Source organism: Plectropomus leopardus, chromosome 6, assembly GCF_008729295.1.
Source record: "Plectropomus leopardus isolate mb chromosome 6, YSFRI_Pleo_2.0, whole genome shotgun sequence".
Lineage (NCBI taxonomy): Eukaryota > Metazoa > Chordata > Actinopteri > Perciformes > Serranidae > Plectropomus > Plectropomus leopardus.
Window position 1 is genome coordinate 28,705,504 of NC_056468.1, and position 12,907 is coordinate 28,718,410.

General features: G+C 40.2%; 1 protein-coding gene across 1 annotated transcript in view; it reads left to right on the forward strand.

Annotated features, from left to right (window-relative positions):
* si:dkey-215k6.1 (transmembrane protein 132C) overlaps nucleotides 1–12,907 on the forward strand; it is a 322,194-nt gene that overhangs the window by 215,609 nt on the left and 93,678 nt on the right. The window lies entirely within an intron of this gene.

The following is a 12,907-nucleotide window of genomic DNA, read 5'->3' on the forward strand; positions in this document are numbered from 1 at the left end:
AAAACCCCTTTAGCATTGTCAACTATGTTAGCACCACCAGCCGTGCTGTAACTGCTAGCTGTGGTAACAGAGCTAATAGTGACAAAAAGGGGTGTGCGACTTAAACTTGAGCCGCTTGCTCACTGGGGCAGTCTGGGAAGAGACCAAAAAGTGGGCGTGTTTCAATAGCAAAGCTGTTGGGTCAGGATGGTGTTGCTAGCAGTAATCGCTGAACGAATGGCTCCCCTTGCAAGCTCCCACCTGACTCAGTTGGTGTGCAGTGCAAGAGAGCAAAATTAATCAAAACATTTTGCAGAGGGAGAAAAGAAACATGGCAAACTATCCAAAAAGATGAACAGAATAAAGTGAAATAGCAGGACTTGAGCACAGCGATGATTAAACTTTGTGGCTTTACCTGAGGTTTCCTGGCAGTGAGAAAACACAACAATTCTTTCATATGCTGCATCAACAAGACAGTCAAATCATTAAGTATTTAGTATTTTACTCTCTTATAGTGTTGCTTGTCCTACTGGAGAGTTTAAAATATCCTGATATCCTTCTCACTCTCTCTATCATCTTTTCTCCCTTTACATTATAAGGTTTGGTAACTGATGGCAACCTAGATCTGACAGCTGGTCAGTGAAGGCTAAACCAGGTTAAAAAGGCTCAGCGGGTGTGTGTGTGTGTTGGATGGATGGCTGGTTGCAACCAAGTGCACACTGAGGTGTTAAAATTAAGTGTGAATGGCTGATGGACTGCCCAGTCAGAATGAAACACACACACAAAAATTCACACAATGATATGCGCTTTTACACACACACTCACACACACAGTTCGTGGTTGTCTTAAGCCAAACTGACAGGGGTTGTCTGCGACGGTGCGTTGCATCTCTGCGTCCAGCTGTCACACACACACACACACGCTCTTTCTCTCTCTCCTGCACCCACACACACACACACACACACACATACGATGAAGGTGAAGGTGGGTGATGGCTGTGACAGTGTTGTCGGCCTGTGGTTACGCCTGGCGTCGTCTTGCCTTTACTTCTGTCTTTCTCTGTCTCCCTGTTGCAGCTAACACATCTCTGACAGCTGTGTGTATGTACGTGTGTGTGTGGGGGAGGTCTGTGTGTGGGAGAGAGGAGGGAGGAGTGTGTTATTACCTCTGTTTCCATGTGGTGCTTTTTATTTCTTTGGCTCTCTATCTATCTATCTTTTAGCTCTATTTTGTGGTTGTCTCATATCAGATATTTCTTTACAAACCCCTCTGTGTCCCTCTCTGTGCAGCAAGCACACACACACGCTGACACACACCTGCTGTCAGCCACTGGCTGTGCGGGTGCTGAGGGGAAATGCTGTAAGTGACAACTTCCTCTGAGCAAAAAGAGAAAAAAATATCATTGCCTTTTTTCTTGTTCTCCTCCCTTTCCCATCCTTTCTTTCCTCCCTTGTATCCTCCCAGGGGATGTTTCCTCTCGTCTTGCCAGCGGTGCATGTCTGTTGGTGTGTGTGTGTGTGTGTGCGTGTTTGTGTGTGTTCTCTATTGTCCTTTGAATTTCCCCTGAGACCACCACTTTCCTACAGTACACTTTGATAAGACAACTTGTCCTCCCTGCACTTGCTACATGGTGTGTGTGCGTGTGTGTGGGTTTTTTTTGCAACTTTGAGGGTGACTTAAAGGGAGAGACTTTGCTTTAGCTACCACCTGCTTCTCCTCAGGAGGAAAAACCAGCGAGGGGTCAACAACAGGGTGTGAATTACAGAGGAGCCACACTGAGCCAAACTCCTCTGAAAACAATAAAAGTTTCGGGGAAAAATGGAATTCTGAATAAATATTACAACCAACCAACATGCTCATATTTATTTCAAGTGTAATTTATACTCACTGATGAATATTGCAACACTTAAAATCAAACTCTAAAGAGAACACATGAGCCAAATCTCTCTCTCTCGAGGAAGTAAACCTAATCAGTTTCAGATCAGATGCTCCAGTAATAACCGTGTGTGTGTGTGTATGTGTGTGCAGCAATGAGTCTAGTTAACTGTGAGACTTGACTTCATCACTCAACCAATGATGTGAGCGTGTGTGTGTGTGTGTGTGTGTGTGTGTGTGTGTAAGAAACCGCTCAAAAACTGTGTGTGTCTCTTATTAAAGCTGGAACAGAGAGATGAACGGGTCCTTGACTGTGTATTCACTTCAACTGCAAGGCCATTGGAGGTGTCTCAGGATGTGTCTGCGTGTGTGGCAGTCATTTGTTACATGGCCAGAAAGAAAGCATACTTGGCGCATTGACCCAGGGGGCAGCACAAGGACACACACATACTCTGAGACATTCATACAGAGATGGCAAGACTGTAAGACTGAAAAATAGCTTTTTTTTTATTCACTATTTTCTCTACCTGAGAAATGGAGCTTTGAGCTAAATGCTAATGTCAACATATTTAAGTAGCTCTATACGATATGTAGAGCATCAATATAGCAACAAGAAACAGTTTGTTATGTAAATATATAGTATTTTAGCGCATGCGTGTAGGCTATCACACCGGCTTGCTAATCACCACTGATCTGCACTGGGCTTATTCTACGGTTATGGTTATATTGGGTCACCAGCAGCACAGGAGCATAACGCATCCTCTGGTCCCCCCTTGGTCGACACTGTAAGCTCTGTCAGCATTGTGGCTCTGTTAGCACTATTTATGGAGTTAGTATCATGAGATGCTAGCTGCAATCTAACCTAAATCAATCTAACACCCTGATGTTTAGCAGCAGGGGGTTACCATGTTCACCATCTTATTTTAATGTGTTTGGTAATTAGTTCCAATAACGGTATCAGAAATGCCTCCGATATGGCCTAATATGCTCGATTGGGAATTGGGGCACATGCAAGTCTATGCGCCAGTTCCATACAACGTAATTTATTTTTATACTTTAAAGTAGTTTCACACCCAGATGAAATGGCAGTTTTCCCAAAAATTGCTGTCTAAAACAGTAGCCGACACAAAACGCTGCGCTGTGCAGCCATAGGCTGTTTTAAAAAGGTGAAGACAAATAGTACGATGTTAGCTGTTTGCCAAAATTTGGCAATATTTTACACTGTAAAGGGTTAGCAGTACATAGCTGCTATTATTGTCTTTTTTTATACAGTGGTATTGGATAGGTACTCGGTATCAGCTCACAGCAAGTTAAAGTATTTGAATTGGTATCAGGAAGGGAAAAAAAAGCATTGGGACATCTCTAGTCATTAGCACCAAACAATGAGTAACAAATGAAATTTTTGACTGAATCATGGTGCAAGGATAAAGTCAGACTATCACAGACGTTTACAATTAATTCTTATGGTAGCAAGAATGTCTCTAAAAAATGTATGCCAATCCATCCAATCACTAAATTAAGTACAGTTCATCCGTAGGAGACACTTTGTGTCTGAATAAACTTTCATTTTAATCCATGCAATATTTGTTGAGATTTTTATGCCCATATCAAAGTGGAAGCCATTAAATTCAGATACACTGACGGATGAATGGAAAGGCAGACGTGCAGGTGGAGAGACAGTAACACATAAAGATGACTAAGAATGAGGGAAGAACAGAATCAGTGAGGCTGCAAACAAGATTTTATCTCTGTTGACCCAGCCTGGAAACTAAATCGTTTAATTGATGGCTAAATAGATAAACAGGGGGGAAAAATTGTCAATCATCTCTCCTAATCAGCTCTGAGACTCCAGAAGGGCCAAACCAGTTACACACAAGCGTAAGAAGTGAGTCCAGCCTGCACGTCTCGCAAGACACTCTCCGCTGCCAGAAGTGTATCTTTTTATCTGGGTTTATAGGCTAAGCCAGGCCAGTCTCCATAGGCAGGGAAACATTCACTATCAAAAAGATACGTATCTGGCTGTCTGTCTCGCTGTGTATCAAACTATCTATATCAATTATCTCGTAGTAACACGGTGAGTCAGGAATAAAAGTTCACCTTCAGATGTTCTTACTCTTTGAAGGGTTCAAAGAGTTGTTTTCTGATGAATTGTACTCGCCTAATTTATGTTTTGTGGTGTAGCCACTTTCCTTCACTATGTACTTTTGCCTCAGACAGAATTTACTAATCATTCCCAGAATGCCTTTCCGCAACCTCCAGAAACATGGGTTCAAGACTATTGTGTTTAAAGAAAGTAAGCGTGTTGGTATATATGCACAGCTTTCCATCCAACTTGATTAAGAATTTAAATGTATTTGAATGACAGTGGAAACACTACCTGTGTTGTGGATATAATGTATTTACATCTAATTGTCTGTTGAACAATTGGCAATAATATTTCTAGAATATCAGGCACAATGACGAAACTTTCTCAGACAAAAAAACATTTGGTCTTTGTTCTCTGATTCCTTCAAAAACGAGACATCTTAGTTTTTGTCAGGAGATTTAAGAAAACATTGACTATAGGACTGATTTCACTCACCTTCTCATCCTCGATTACAACTGTTAAACTAGGTATTATCAACATGTAATGAACAAATAACTGATTGAATTAATGACTTCAGCAACTAAAAAATTAACTGAGGCTTCTTGTTTGAAAGCGAAGGCAAAGACCCATCCAGCCAACCATCTAATTAGCTGTAGGAATGTGCCTCATTGATATCGGATGGAAGGAGAGAGCTGTCAATCACGTCTTTCACATGCAAATTCACCCATGGCCTTGCCAGGCAACAATGACACAAGCGAAATTACATAATGGCTTGCTTTTCCAGGGTGTTACTCAAACACACTGACTCCAAAATTCTTCTAGGCCCAGACATGTAGGTCAGCATATAGACAGACATGCAATTAGTTAGATGGATGACTACAGTAGGAAGGAAAGTAGACAAATACAGTCACTTTGGACAATTCCACATTGAATTATGTGATGAAAAGCTTGGAGTACTGGCAAATAAACTGTAATTATGGTATGGTTGGGGGTTATGCAACTAAATAGAGAAAAGGTATGATTAAATATAATGAAAACATTGATGTCAGGTATGTAACCTAAATTAATTTACTGCATGACAGTCAGACTTTCTCCGCCCATCCAGCACCTCAATCTCCCTGCTCTTACTTTCCACCACACTACATATGTACATTAAAGCTGTGGGCCCAAAATATCCACCCAACCTTTCTGTCCAAAGCCTGACCCGAGCACAAACCACTGGGGAAGTTTGGCATCCAAACCCAAATTAAAAACCCAAATTTTCATTGTAGAAAAACAAACAAAAACTTCTCAAATATTGAAACATTTATTACAAGCTAAAGTGGTCTTAAGTCTTTTCAGTGGGCTACCAGACATTTATGACTCCATCTTCAACATGCATCTATTCCTACCAAATGTTACGTGCAGCCCAAAACTGTCATATACCATATATATTCAATAAATACTGTATAAAGATTGTATAATGTTTCTCCTCATTGGTGAGAGACAGAAGTTGGGACTGGTTGCTGGCAACACAGCTAATACAATATCCATGTCATTACACGGACTATAAGGTCTGTATTTTTAAAAAAAACACTGAGATTGAGAAATTACAGCCAGAGCTGAACCTGGCTGGTTGAGTTGGACGCAATCTGGTCCAGCCAGAGCTTTAACGTAGGCTGCGTAGTACAGTGCGTCCTACATTGGCACTATGCTTTGCCATTAGATGGAAATTGTGATGTGCAGAATGTCAGTGTAATTCCCAGGAGACTATGCTGAGACATGGAGGCAGGTGGAGGCGTTTACCTGTTTGTTTTTCCTGTTTAAGCCCATTTCCTGATTGTATAATCAGCCAATTGCCTTGCTTAATGCTCAGCTCCACAAACAAGCGAAGGGATTCAGTTATGATTATGGGTAACCCTAAAACCCTCCTCCATAAACATCTGCCAATGTATTTATGTGTAACCTTGGAGAAGTATAACTCACAAATATACAAGTCTGGATCAGTAGTTTGGTACACACAATTGCTGAATGGTCCAATTACACAATATTTAATTCTACAGTGCATACATGATAGAGATGTTTGAATTTACTTTTCAGTGAAAATACAGTGTCCAAACTGAATGTTACCCTGGTTGTCAAACCACCTCAGATGACGCACGGTAACCCTTTCACGCCGACACTGTAAACCTGCATCACGGTGTCAGTAACAGGGATAATAGCTGAAGGTCAGCATCGCCTGGAGGAAAAAACACACAGAGACGATGAGAAAGTGTCAACCTCTGCAATGGTTTTGTTTGGTTGGTTTTGAGTGTTGCCGAACAATGTTCTACTGTGTGTGTGTGTGTGTGTGTGTGTGTGTGAGAGAGTGTGAGTGTGAGTGTGAGTGTGTACGCCTATGCACTAGAGGACAGTGTAATATTGTTTTGGAGCCTTGTGGTTGGGACGGAGCTAACACCTGAATGAACCTGTCACTGCAGACACATTGCTTTTTCAGCTCCAGCGATTACACTGCACCCAAACACACTCAACATTTTCTGGGTGGTTCTTTGTGTGCGTGTGTGTGTGTGGAGGAGACTGAGAGAGCGGTGTGTTGTTTGTGCATTGCCTGTGTGCAAGTGTCTGTGAGTGTGAGAGAGACAGGAACAGAGAGCGAGAGTGACAGAGCATTGTGTCTTGCTGTGTATGTGTCTAAACCTCTGCTGTATTTTAGATTTCACCCTGAAAAATATGAAATAGGGCTTCTGCTACTGTGTCCTTTGAGGTTAAACAACAAGTCGTATTGATTGATATACACACATATAGGGCACGGTGGACCTCACCAAAAAATGAAAAATTTTTATTCATTCAGGTGAAAAAAATATCTGGAAAAAGTTTTCTTTCTTCCTTTGTCTGTCTTTGCTATTCTGTGGCATCACATAGAAACTACTGTATTCTTTAGTGTGTCCCTCAGTGAGGCACTTACAGCACTAAATCTTACAGAGCACGATTTTTGCACAGGGTAGTTTGAGAGGTGAAAGGATTGTTCAACAACAAAGAAAGAACAAGACGACATTTATATCCCGAAACATTACAGTTTTACCCCATTTAATAGATAGCAGGGGTGTAATGACCCATCGAACTTCATCAATATAAAAATTAAATGAGCAACAATCACGTAACATTGATGCAAAGTGTAAACGTCAATCCATTTTATCTTCTTTATTTATTTCGAAATTCTGTCACTGTCACACAGCGTCAGGCAGATGATGCCATGCAGCCACGAGAAAGACAATAAGGATAATGCTATTCACTGGGGAATAAATCATCAGTGTGGAAATGCTTTGTTTTCAGAGAAACTGCAACTTAACAGACTGAACACATGTCATATGTAAACAAAAGCGCACTGAGGAAATGCATGCAGGCTGAAATTCATCTGCGCTTCTGTCTGGAGAGGGAACTTAAACCAGCGGTGAGTTAGAGAAAGCAGAGATAATTGCAAACTTGTTAAGTTTTGTAAAGAGGAAAAGTCTGCTAGCCGCTAAACTAATTTATGTATGTAATGTAAAACGCCTTAGGCTTATGCTAATAATGTTAGCATGTTGCATATGTGGGGGGAAATGTGACTTACAAAAGACAGTTGTTTTGTCCTGATCTCTGCAGTTATTATTGGACCTTTTTTTTAAAAGCTCTTGTTGTTAATCAATGTTTTTAGGATTTTGCGAGAAGCTTTTCTTTAAATCAGATAGCCCTGAGGTTTTAAGAAAAAGATCATGGTTTAAGTTAGGATGAAAACATTGTTTTCCAGAAAGCGTTTTCAAACTGTTTGAATGAGTTTCAGTTATTTCCAGTCATGTATATGTTGTTTTTATCTTTTTTGGTCAAAAGCAAAGAATGTGGTGGCAGCTTCTCCTGTGTTAAATGAGCATATAATATTAGCTAATATTGTTCGCAGGCCCTTAAATAATTGAATCGAAATCTTATTGAGGCAGACTTTGTGTTATCAGCAAATATCATGTTGTCCAAAGTATTAATATAATATTGTATCATGATGAAACCAGTGATTTAGTTAGTTAGTAACTGATTAATGTGTGCTGGGCTATCCAAAACAAAATGAACCTGACACCTCAAATTGCAGTCAAAAAATTGTCAAGAGTTATTCTATGATGTGAATGTTCATGTGACTCTAAATGTCTCACCTCAATTATTAGACATTGAGCTGAGAACCTACATTATCATATTAAGTCCTGCTACCTGAAATCCAAACTTTGTTGGACCTGCCAGGCTTGAATCAGGTTTGCGTAATTTTGAACCTTCAGGCTTTAGTTGAGTTTGGGTTGTTTATTTTCCAATGTTACTTATTTTTGAATCTCTGTCTCTGTGAATCTCCCTCTCTGACTGTGCCAACAGAAAAGAGCAGCTTGTGACTGCTCACTAACAGCCACTAATAGAAGAATTTAAGCAAAGACTTGCTAAAGGGGAAGCCTGTTTATTTTAGCAGCATTATAACCTTGTATGATTGTGCCTGAAAATAACTGTGTTTTGAATTTAGACTTTTTAAACCATGGCGTACAGCTGGGGAAAGGTTACAGGTTTAAGAGAACTTGCGTCTGGCAAATATTGACATGGACAGGGCAGATATTACCATGACATGCTGTACTGTCATTTGTTGGCAGTTTTTATTGGCACCGCAAATGAGTTGTAAGGCAATGGTTTGCTGAGCTAATGTTGGGCTGAGTTAAAACTGTGGTCATTGTATAACATAATGTTTAGGGCTGTGTTTTCAGTACTTAAAGGGACACTTTGCAGATTTTCAACCAGCTTTATATCAAGGCATTGTGGGTGGTATATGTAGATAAACTGTGGTAAACTTTCCTCTATCTAACCAGTGACCAGATATCCCTTCTCCCCCCACAGCGAGACTCCTCCAAATAATGTAAATCACGTCATTTAGAAGAGTTTTGCCAACTCTTGGGGCTATTGCTCGAACTACAGACTTTACTTAGATATTTTTATATTGTTGGCCATCAATCGCCACATCAAAGAGTATCCAAGTGATCAAAAGATAGACCCGCCTTTCTCTCTCTCTCTCTTTCAAACCCGGACCGAAATTTTAAAACTAGGCAGTGCTGAATAAGTATAAATCAAGGTTAAGTTACTGCACTGCCTATTTCTCACTGAAAACATTTTCAGAAACAACTTAACGCCCTGTTTTGCTGTAATGGGGAGAGTTAGTATACAGGAAGTGGGCAACACACTGCTTCCTGCACAGCAAAATCCAAGGCTGAAGAAACCGAGATCGAACATTAAAACCATATACCAAATTCAAACCAAGATTCTGTTACTGTGTTGTATATTTCTCAGCTCAAATGTTTTCAGAAACATGTTTCAGTTTTCTGTTTTACTGTAATAGGAGATCCGGCCGCTATTGTTTCACACAGTCCTCATTACGTCTGGCACAAAGCATTCGAATCGTTGTAAGTGTTCTACCTCTTGAGCAAAAGCTTACTTCATCTCTGTTTTCTTTCTAATGCATAGAGTGCCAATGGATGGATGGACCAAAATAACCCAGTAACAACTCATATTGGAACCTCTCTAATCAAATGATAGCTGCATCTGATCTATTTCGTATCAAGATATAGAAAAAAATAACTATTTGTATGGTTTTGCTCACGGCAAACCATTGCAAGTCCTCTTCAATTTAATGCGACTTGTGATTGGCGCACTACCGCAGCAGCTAGAGCCCATACTGTCTGTGGAGTGGTAGATGTGTGTGCCATGTTTTTGATGGAGGTGGAAGTTCAGCATAACAAAATGCCTCCAAATGTTCAAAAGTAAATAGTAATTAGTAATAGTAGTAATAGTAATAGTAAGTAGTTGAATAAATGCTTCATTTCACATGATGGGTATTGAATGAGGTAGAAGGAAAGTGTTGGCATATGTGTCACTTAAAGGGTGCTGGTATTTGAACTGGTATCGTAGTTTTTTTTTGCCCAGCCCTGATGACATAAGATTGACTTTGGTGGAGACAGAGAGAAGCAGACAGATGAAAGAAAGCAGGCATGATGGAGGGATCTGGAAGAGGTCAAGGGAAGCTGACACCCATCAGTTTTCTCTCCTTAATCTATCTGTGTAACACATCGCTCACCCCCATCTCCCTAGACACATACACTCACACACACAGACACATGCCAGATATCACGGCCCCTTAGCAATTGGCTTTGTCATGACCTTTAACCCATATATATCTCTCTGTGTGTGTGTGTGTGTGTGTGTGTGTGTGTGTGTGTGTGTGTTGGTAAGACAGAGCTATAAAACACCGGCTCCGAAATCAATTTACAGCTGCTTCTTTCTTTCTAATTCATGTTCCACTGGTCACTGGACGTGTGTGTGTGTGTGTGTGTGTGTGTGTGTGTGTGTGTGTGTGTGTGTGTGTGTGTGTGTGTGTGTGTGTGTGTGTGTGAGTGTGACAGACAGATTGTGTCAGTTGACAGGGGAATAAGAAAAAATGGAGTCAGACATACAGTTAGAGTTACAGAGAATTGTTGTTGCCTAATAGTACCTAAATTTTTTTCAAACCTCCTTCTTGATGCTGTGAAACAGTTGACTATGGTGTGCGTTGAATGTTTGTCTCCAAAATCCCACCCAGGAGACCTTTTGTGTTGCACTTATGGGAACTGTAAGTGGGCATATTTCACTGATATCCTGGCTGCGGAAAATGTACTGTCACATTTCAGATAGTGTTTTTATTTAAGGCCCCCTGTGTTTCTTATGCTCTGTGTGCAGAGACTTAAAGTACCTCAAGCACAGCGTTTTATTGCAGTGTGTGGGCAATTTATTTTATTTTGACCCCGTAGTCATTCATTCATACATTCGTTCTGATTCTGACCACAATCCTGACTTGCAAATATTGCCCCGACCCTAACTATGACATCTTTGGCTCAGGTCTAGAGGAAGGAGATGCAAAGAGTTTCTGTGATGTGATTCACACAAGCAGCAGACAGAATCAGGATCTCTGACAGGCGGAGAGGCAAAGCGGGTAATGGCAGTCTCACAAAGTTGTGAGGGCATGATGTGCAGCACGAATCCAAGATGTCAAAATGACAGACAAATTTCTATGTGTAGGAATAAAGATAGAGAGGTAGAAGTGAAGAAAATGTTTTTTTTTCAAGGAAAAGTTGCAGTATTTTTTAAAGTATAAAGTTATCTGGAGATTTTCTGAACAGATTCTTTTGCCAGTGACTGATAGATCTTTGTAATGATTTTAAGATGGATTATGTTTCTTGGAATCCCTGTGACCAAATCACACCTTGGTTTTAGAGATGTAGGTCGACAGATTTCTTACTTTTAGACAGAGCCCGGTTAGCTGCCATCCTGTTTTCAGTCCTTATGCTAAGCTAAGCTAAAGCAGATTTGTATCCAAAACATCTTGAACAATGCTACTGCTCTGTGGTGATGCCCAACATATTAGCATTAAACACACTCACCAAAATCAATAGAGAGGCACATCAACATATATGCACAGGCCTCTTTTGGAGAATGTGTGAGGCAGAATGGCGTCTGTCCATTTAGTTGTAAAATGTATCATTATTGTTGGATGGCATTATTTGACTCCCCATTGCACTCCCACGCACACTTACACAAGCACACAGTCACATACACACATATGCACACATGGACAGCTTTTGCATCTCCTCAGTAGAACTCAAAGCAGACGTGCTCGCTTCCATCACCAAGATCTTTGCCATCATCATTATTATCATTATAATCACATTTTTACAAGTGCTTGGTGTAGATGTAATCTACAGGTTTTCTTTTTTTCAGAACCAGAGACGTGCTGGGGTAGGCAGTTTATCTGAAGAAAAAAAAAAGAGTTTGAAAATATACTGTGTGGCTCTCCTCTCTCTGTCCTAAGCCCCTCCGACCAGATCAACACAGACATTTGCAAGTGCTTTACACAGTAGCCTGGTGCTTCCCATAAAGTGATTTATTTAATCCTATTTTTATTATATAGATGTACTCTGCACAATTTCTCAGCTGCTACTTTCTCCACACTCTCTTTTTATTAAACTACGAATGAAACAATAATTAGCTAGCTAGCACACCTCGCTGTCCTTCTGCCCCACTCCCCGCTGCTATAGACTATTCCAACCTTAGACTGTATTTAAAGATGGATGACACACTCCCACTTACCCCTGCTATGCTTAAGTGAGGACATCACCCATCTTGCGAGGGGGATGCCGTTGAGAGACAAATTCTGTGTAGTAGTGATATCCACGATGGGGGAGTTCCCACCAAAATACCCGTCCAAATAATCGCGAGCAGCTGCATTGAATGCAAGCACATGGATCATCATAAAAACAAACACTTGAACAAACATCAACGTGATGAGAACTACCTTCAGTGACAGAAACCGGAAAATTATTTAGCGTGTTGTCCAAAAGTTTGCGCTGGCTAAATTCAAGTTGCAACAGCTGTGGACTCAAGGTAGACTCTCTTTGACGAGTCCGTCTTCCTTTTTTGGGTTGTTTTGCAGTGTGGGCACTTGCTGCCAGTGCTGGAATAGCAACTATCTCTGCAGGAATCTCTGATGAACCAGCAACAAAACTGCGTACCCCAGCCTTTAGTACACAGAGGCTCACAGTCTGTAACAGAATGCTTTAAATGTGGTTTACACTGAAGTTACAGGGCACAAGCCGCCATTTTGGGCAAATTGGGCAAATCGGCTTAATGTCTTAAAAAAAAACAAAAAAACAGAAAACTTAAAAAAAAAAATGGAAAAAAGGAAATGAAAAATAAAAAAAATAGTAAAAAGTAAAATTAGTAAAAAGTAAAAAGATAATACTAATAAATTAAAAAAGCAATTCAAACAACAAAACCAAAAATAATTCTAAGAATGAAAAGGTTTTATATATATATATATATATATATATATATATATATATATATATATATATATATATGTAAATATAAATAAATTAAACATTTATAATTATTTGTCCCTAGACA